Source organism: Physella acuta, unplaced genomic scaffold (genome assembly GCF_028476545.2).
Source record: "Physella acuta isolate Inbredline_101_S28 unplaced genomic scaffold, ASM2847654v3 ptg001052l, whole genome shotgun sequence".
Classification (NCBI taxonomy): Eukaryota; Metazoa; Mollusca; class Gastropoda; family Physidae; genus Physella; species Physella acuta.
The window spans coordinates 60895-70000 of NW_026732569.1; the positions used below are offsets into that span (position 1 = coordinate 60895).

At 42.4% G+C, this 9106-nt stretch overlaps 1 protein-coding gene across 2 annotated transcripts in view; it reads left to right on the plus strand.

Moving 5' to 3' along the window:
* Positions 1-1205: 1205 nt before the first annotated feature.
* The window catches only part of LOC131955078 (chondroitin sulfate synthase 3), a 30679-nt gene continuing 22778 nt past the window's right edge, over positions 1206-9106 (plus strand). Inside the window, exon 1 of one of the 2 annotated variants that reach the window (XM_059319033.1) lies at positions 1206-1285. The gene's annotated coding sequence lies outside the window, so the exon portion shown is untranslated. Of the gene's footprint in view, positions 1604-9106 lie in introns of both variants that reach the window. The other variant, XM_059319032.1, reaches the window with a different exon arrangement.

Sequence of the window (9106 nt, forward strand, 5' to 3'; positions counted from 1 at the left end):
GACATACAACATGACATACAACAAGACATACAACATGACATACAACATGACATACAACATGACATACAACATGACATACAACATGACATACAACATGACATACAACAAGACATACAACATGACATACAACATGACATACAACATGACATACAACATGACATACAACATCACATACAACATGACATACATCAAATACAACATCACATACAACATGACATACAACATGACATACAACATGACATACAACAAGACATACAACATGACATACAACAAGACATACAACATGACATACAACATGACATACAACATGACATACAACATGACATACAACATGACATACAACATGACATGCAACATCACATACAACATGACATACAACATGACATACAACATGTAATGTGAGCTGCTTAAAGTTGGTGTTGTATGTTGTCGCTGGCAGACATCGGCCCACATAAGTCACGTGACTCCCGGCGGGTGTATGACCTAGAGGTAGATCTATCAAGAGCGCAAAGGTTTTCAGAGCGAAACAGAAATCTGATGACCTTCAGAATTATGAGGACAGCTGATGACTTAACTACCCCCCCCCCCCCCCACCATTCCCTGATTTCCCAATGGAAATCTTAGCCATTAAGTTTTTATTTATCTAGTTGGTTTTTTCAATTTATCAAGTTTTTTCCATTTATCAAGTTATTTCCATTTATCGGGCTATTTCCATTTATCAAGTTATTTATGTTTATCAATTTATTTCTGTTTATCATAATACATTTAGATCTAATATTTAACATAAAACTGCGTAAAAGTTGAAGGGAAACAACCTTAAAATCGAAGATGTTGAAATTGTTTTCCTCAGCATGTGTCACCTAACGATAAACAACTCATGTTACTAATGGTATGCAGAGCATGTGTCACCAATGTATGGAACAAAGGTGACACCAACAGACACCAACAGACACTGATTTATGCAGTAAATAAAAAACGGACGACACGACAGCAACAATTTATTTTTTAACTTCAACTTCTGACTGAAAACGGATTAGAAAACACGCCTGAAAATGACTCGTTCGGTAAAAAGTAACGGGTCGGATTTCCAGCGGGCCTCATAGCCAGGTACCCGCGGGCCACATAGTCAGGTACCCGCGGGCCCAGTTTAGGGGTGGGACAAGACCCTCGGCGAGATCAGACGTCAACCTATCGGCTGGCTTTAAAACAGTTCCATGCACACCGAAAAGACCGAATGAATGGTTCTATTCAGGTGTCTAAGGCGTGACGATGTGCTGTCTTATAGGTATCAAGTTTTGTCTGCTGCTCTACTTCTCCTACACTAGACCTGGTTGGTTCCGGGTGGATTTGGTGGAGAAACATTTGGTGTAGGGCTTCAGGGCTAGCGGCAGTGGATTCAGTTTTTTTCTTTCTAACATTTTGGTGGACCTAAATAAATTGTGGTGGATCAAAATATATGTTGGTGGATCTAAATATATTTTGGTGGATCTAAATATATATTGGTGGATCTAAATACATTTTGGTGGATATAAATATATTTTGGTGGATTTAAATACATTTTGGTGGATCCATGTGGATCTATGGTGGAAACTAGCGACTTCCAGTAAGAAATAATTTTCTTGTTTCATATTTTAGTCGAGTCGCTAGCAGCGATTTGAATTTTAATTAGCGGCAATCAATATTTATACTTTAATTAGCGACAATCAATATTTAAAAGTTCAAATCAAAATTTAATAGCGACGATAGGTATTTTAACTTGAACTAGGGGGAGTCAATATTTTAATGTTATTATGGGATAGATTCATGTCACGCATCGTTGATTCAAGACTTTGGTGAATCTGAGGCTATATACGGGGAAGTTACAGGTATATACTGACATGTTACAGGTATATACTGACATGTCAAAGGTATATACTGACATGTTACAGGTATATACTGACATGTTACAGGTATATACTGACATGTTACAGGTATATACTGACATGTTACAGGTATATACTGACATGTTACAGGTATATACTGACATGTTACATTATATACTGACATGTTACATTATATACTGACATGTTACAGGTATATACTGACATGTAAAAGGTATATACTGACATGTTACAGGTATATACTGACATGTTACAGGTATATACTGACATGTTACAGGTATATACTGACATGTTACAGGTATATACTGACATGTTACAGGTATACACTGACATCAGATGTTACATGTATATACTGAGGTATTAAAGGTATATACTGACATGCTATTGGTGTATACTGAATTGTTACAGTAAAATTCTAATTCGATAAAGTTACATTTTTACAAGCTTTTATTTAACTCACTTCCTCTGTCTGTCGTCAGTCTGTCGTCAGTCTTAATCAAAACGCCCGTGCGAAATAGCAGGCACTTGAAACTGACAGATACGATTCGTAGTTGGTACATGGGTTAAGACATGAAGACAATGCATCATGACATTCAATTTGACTTAATTGGTCGCCTAATTAATTTTTTATGGAATTAATTAAAATTTGGACCGAATAAGTAGGCAGTACTTTCCACACGCGTCATCACGGCCGTGTTGGGCGTGGAGCGAGGGGGGGGGGGGGGCTCTACTACAAAAGCGCGTCATCATGTTCAATAGGCGCGCGATGGTTTTTAGTCGGGTCAGCAGTCTAGTTCTTTACCACTAGACTATGCCAACCCATAATATTAATACTTTACTGAAACTTTAGCTATAAACTTGACAATGGTTTTTAGTAATGTAACTATTGTAAATAAAACATGTAAAGTACTGGAAAAAAAATTCATAAAAAGCTTTTTAATAACAAGCTTTTATGTAATAATGCACTAAAAAGTAGAAAATAAATTATACACTACTATTTAAATAACTATAAAGAATAGCGTGGGTCTCTTCCTAAGTAATTAAATTACTATAAAGAAAAGCGTGTTCACTTTAGTATCTATTGGATACCTTTACTAATATTTAGGAAGAGGCCCACGCTTTTCTTTATAGTTATTTAAATAGTAGTGTATAATTTATTTTCTCCTTTTTTGTGCATTATTACATAAAAGCTTGTTATTAAAATGTTTTTTTAGGAATTTTTAAAAGTAATTTAATCATGCCTTACTTTTATAGGTACAGTTTTTAAACCCCGTCTGATATTGTTACAGTTTTTAAACCCCGTCTGATATTGTTACAGTTTTTAAACCACGTCTGATGTTGTTACAGTTTTTAAACCACGTCTGATGTTGGTAGTTTCAAATCGTCTTATCTGTCTGTATCACGCTTGAGTGAACGTCATTAGTTTTAAATACGATCAACTTAATGATTGATTTATCGGCGTGTTTTGTTAGATGTTAATTGGCTTGGCAGGCAACATTTGTAAGACGTAAATTAGCTGGGAATGTGTGGAGTTTTTGTACAACAGTTGAGGCAAACAGAGCACCTATTTTACAACGCTGGTTGGCTGACGGAAATCACTTAAAAGTATTTTAAAATATTTTAAAATCGTTTAATGTAAAACTTGGTACTAAATCTTGGTGAAATGGGACTAACTAATGATAATTGCTATACAGTAATGACGTGTGTTATACAGTAATGACGCGTGTTATACAGTAATGACGTGTGTTATACAGTAATGACGTGTGTTATACAGTAATGACGTGTGTTATACAGTAATGACGTGTGTTATACAGTAATGACGCGTGTTATACAGTAATGACGTGTATTATACAGTAATGACAAGTGATATACAGTGAGATAGCATCCAACAAAGACACGCGTGGGAACTGAGCTTTTTTTTCTGAAGTTAAATATAAGGACAGAAGTAGGGCCGCTGGACACTAAGACCCCAGAACAGGACTCTAAGACACCAGAACAGGACTCTAAGACCCAAGAACAGGAATCTAAGACACCAGAACAGGACTCTAAGACACCAGAACAGGACTCTAAGACCCAAGAGAGTCCCATAACAGGACTCTAAGACCCCAGAACAGGACTCCAAGACCCCAGAACAGGACTCTAAGACACCAGAACAGGACTCTAAGACACCAGAACAGGACTCTAAGACACCAGAACAGGACTCTAAGACCCCCAGAACAGGACTCCAACAACCCAGAACAGGACTCTAAGACACCAGAACAGGACTCTAAGACACCAGAACAGGACTCTAAGACACCAGAACAGGACTCTAAGACACCAGAACAGGACTCTAAGACACCAGAACAGGACTCTAAGACACCAGAACAGGACTCTAAGACACCAGAACAGGACTCTAAGACCACAGAACAGGACTCTAAGACCCCAGAACAGGACTCTAAGACACCAGAACAGGACTCTAAGACCCCAGAACAGGACTCTAAGACACCAGAACAGGACTCTAAGACACCAGAACAGGACTCTAAGACCCCCAAAACAGGACTCCAACAACCCAGAACAGGACTCTAAGACACCAGAACAGGACTCTAAGACACCAGAACAGGACTCTAAGACACCAGAACAGGACTCTAAGACACCAGAACAGGACTCTAAGACACCAGAACAGGACTCTAAGACACCAGAACAGGACTCTAAGACACCAGAACAAGACTCTAAGACCCCCAGAACAGGACTCTAACAACCCAGAACAGGACTCTAAGACACCAGAACAGGACTCTAAGACCCCCAGAACAGGACTCCAACAACCCAGAACAGGACTCTAAGACACCAGAACAGGACTCTAAGACCCCCAGAACAGGACTCTAAGACACCAGAACAGGACTCTAAGACACCAGAACAGGAATCTAAGACACCAGAACAGGACTCTAAGACCCCAGAACAGGACTCTAAGACACCAGAACAGGACTCTAAGACCCCCAGAACAGGAATCCAACAACCCAGAACAGGACTCTAAGACACCAGAACAGGACTCTAAGACACCAGAACAGGAATCTAAGACACCAGAACAGGACTCTAAGACCCCAGAACAGGACTCTAAGACACCAGAACAGGACTCTAAGACACCAGAACAGGACTCTAAGACACCAGAACAGGACTCTAAGACCCCCAAAACAGGACTCCAACAACCCAGAACAGGACTCTAAGACCCCAGAACAGGACTCTAAGACACCAGAACAGGACTCTAAGACACCAGAACAGGACTCTAAGACACCAGAACAGGACTCTAAGACACCAGAACAGGACTCTAAGACACCAGAACAGGACTCTAAGACCACCGAACAGGACTCTAAGACCCCAGAACAGGACTCTAAGACCACAGAACAGGACTCTAAGACCCCAGAACAGGACTCTAAGACACCAGAACAGGACTCTAAGACCCCAGAACAGGACTCTAAGACACCAGAACAGGACTCTAAGACACCAGAACAGGACTCTAAGACACCAGAACAGGACTCTAAGACACCAGAACAGAACTCTAGGACCCCAGAACAGGAATCTAAGACACCAGAACAGGACTCTAAGACCCCAGAACAGGACTCTAAGACACCAGAACAGGACTCTAAGACACCAGAACAGGACTCTAAGACACCAGAACAGGACTCTAAGACACCAGAACAGGACTCTAAGACCACCGAACAGGACTCTAAGACCCCAGAACAGGACTCTAAGACCACAGAACAGGACTCTAAGACACCAGAACAGGACTCTAAGACACCAGAACAGGACTCTAAGACACCAGAACAGGACTCCAACAACCCAGAACAGGACTCTAAGACACCAGAACAGGACTCTAAGACACCAGAACAGGACTCTAAGACACCAGAACAGGACTCTAGGACCCCAAAACAGGACTCTAAGACACCAGAACAGGACTCTAAGACCCCAGAACAGGACTCTAAGACACCAGAACAGGACTCTAAGACACCAGAACAGGACTCTAAGACCCCAGAACAGGACTCTAAGACACCAGAACAGGACTCTAAGACCCCCAGAACAGGACTCTAAGACACCAGAACAGGACTCTAAGACACCAGAACAGGACTCTAAGACACCAGAACAGGACTCTAAGACCACAGAACAGGACTCTAAGACACCAGAATAGGACTCTAAGACACCAGAACAGGACTCTAAGACCACAGAACAGGACTCTAAGACACCAGAACAGGACTCTAAGACACCAGAACAGGACTCTAAGACACCAGAACAGGACTCTAAGACCACAGAACAGGACTCTAAGACACCAGAACAGGACTCTAAGACCACAGAACAGGACTCTAAGACACCAGAACAGGACTCTAAGACACCAGAACAGGACTCTAAGACACCAGAACAGGACTCTAAGACCACAGAACAGGACTCTAAGACACCAGAACAGGAATCTAAGACACCAGAACAGGACTCTAAGACACCAGAACAGGACTCTAAGACACCAGAACAGGACTCTAAGACACCAGAACAGGACTCTAAGACACCAGAACAGGACTCTAAGACACCAGAACAGGACTCTAAGACACCAGAACAGGACTCTAAGACACCAGAACAGGACTCTAAGACACCAGAACAGGACTCTAAGACACCAGAACAGGACTCTGACCACCGAACAGGACTCTAAGACACCAGAACAGGACTCTAAGACACCAGAACAGGACTCTAAGACACCAGAACAGGAATCTAAGACACCAGAACAGGACTCTAAGACCACAGAACAGGACTCTAAGACACCAGAACAGGAATCTAAGACACCAGAACAGGACTCTAAGACCCCAGAACAGGACTCTAAGACACCAGAACAGGACTCCAACAACCCAGAACAGGACTCTAAGACCCCAGAACAGGACTCTAAGACCACAGAACAGGACTCTAAGACACCAGAACAGGACTCTAAGACACCAGAACAGGACTCTAAGACACCAGAACAGGACTCCAACAACCCAGAACAGGACTCTAAGACACCAGAACAGGACTCTAAGACACCAGAACAGGACTCTAAGACACCAGAACAGGACTCAAGGACCCCAAAACAGGACTCTAAGACACCAGAACAGGACTCTAAGACACCAGAACAGGACTCTAAGACACCAGAACAGGACTCTAAGACACCAGAACAGGACTCTAGGACCCCAGAACAGGACTCTAAGACACCAGAACAGGACTCTAAGACACCAGAACAGGACTCTAGGACCCCAGAACAGGACTCTAAGACACCAGAACAGGACTCTAAGACACCAGAACAGGACTCTAAGACACCAGAACAGGACTCTAAGACACCAGAACAGGACTCTAAGACACCAGAACAGGACTCTAAGACCCCAGAACAGGACTCTAAGACACCAGAACAGGACTCTAAGACACCAGAACAGGACTCTAAGACACCAGAACAGGAATCTAAGACACCAGAACAGGACTCTAAGACACCAGAACAGGACTCTAAGACACCAGAACAGGACTCTAAGACCTCAGAACAGGACTCTAAGACACCAGAACAGGACTCTAAGACCCCCAGAACAGGACTCCAACAACCCAGAACAGGACTAACGGTGACGGAATGTCCATGTAACGGTGCCGGAATGTCTGTCTAACTGTGCCGGTATTGCCGGAATGTCCGTCTAACGGTGACGGAATGTCCGTCTAACGGTGCCGGAATGTCTGTCTAACGGTGCCGGTATTGCCGGAATGTCCATGTAACGGTGCCGGAATGTCTGTCTAACGGCGCCGGTATTGCCGGAATGTCCATGTAACGGTGCCGGAATGTCTGTCTAACGGTGCCGGTATTGCCGGAATGTCCATGTAACGGTGCCGGAATGTCTGTCTAACTGTGCCGGTATAGCCGGAATGTCCATGTAATGGTGCCGGAACGTACGTCTTACGGTGCCGGAATGTCCATGTAACGATGCCGGAATGCACAAAGGGGAAATGAAATCAATGAAAGATTGCGGTTGTTGGCATACCTACACAACTTTGTTTGAACACCCCAAAAATTTATCTAGACAACCACTGGCTTCACCGGGCTGGCCTAAGTTTGTGGAGTGGTTTCAAGATTAAAGCCTCTATCGACTCACGATAAAAACAAACAACTCCAAACATTTTTATCAGGCTACACAACACAACGTACAAACTCTCGAGCAGTTTCTGATTTGAACTTTCTGTTTTATATGTCCAACTTTTCATCGGTACCAGAAAAGAAACCCCCACTTAAATTCAAATCTTAGAATTACGTTTTTGTCTGCCGTCTGTGTTGTATGCTGTCTGACCCTCTGCCTGTTTACTCAATATGCCAATCACTTCTTTAGGTGATATCGCTTTTCAAATACAGATTATATTCCATGGCCAACTGGCATATGAATACATGCCAGGTGATTTTCGGGCAAGTCAAACGCTAACTGGCAACGCACCAACAAAGCCAAATTCGTACCGAAAAAAGATCGCACCAAAAGGCGGTAAGCTTATGCGAAAAATAGGTCAGGGGTCATCTTCTGAACTTTTTAATTAAACAAGGATTAGCCCTAAGATTAGCCGTAAGATTAGCACTCAAAGTAGTATTATAGCTAGAAGCTTCTTCACAGGGAATTGGTTTTTTTTCATCAGCTTAACTTGGTTGTACAATAATCGATTAGATTCTAACATTTTTTTCCCCCATTTCATTTTCAGAGTAAAATGTAAATTTGATATCTTATGAAACTGCGTTATCCATATCCTTGAAACATAGAAAAAGACTATTCGTTCAATCGATGCGCTTTAATTAACCTGGAGGTCGCGGGTTCTAATCCTGGTGTGAACAGTCTTGTGTGTATTGCTGTGAAATGGGAACTGAATGGTCGGGTGGCAGACGACACGAGAGTTAACCACAAGTCTGGAGTTCGGTTCTTGTACTAACAGATGCTAGTCAGCTGGGGACAGCAACCTGTCCTGGCGACAGCAACCTGTCCGACATCAGACAGCTGTTGTCTTGTTGACTGGTCTAGGCAATGGAAGCAGATCCAGGTATTGAAACAGGCAGCAGTCGCGGCCTTATGGTGGATGTCACTTTGGTGAACAATGGTGGAGGTCACGTTGGTGGCACTATTCTGAAGAAAACAACGAGAGCTCGCTGTTTGCCTGAAATCTTGTAATATGAACAAAGTAGAAGAAGACATACATTCATTCTATCTATCTATCTATCTATCTATCTA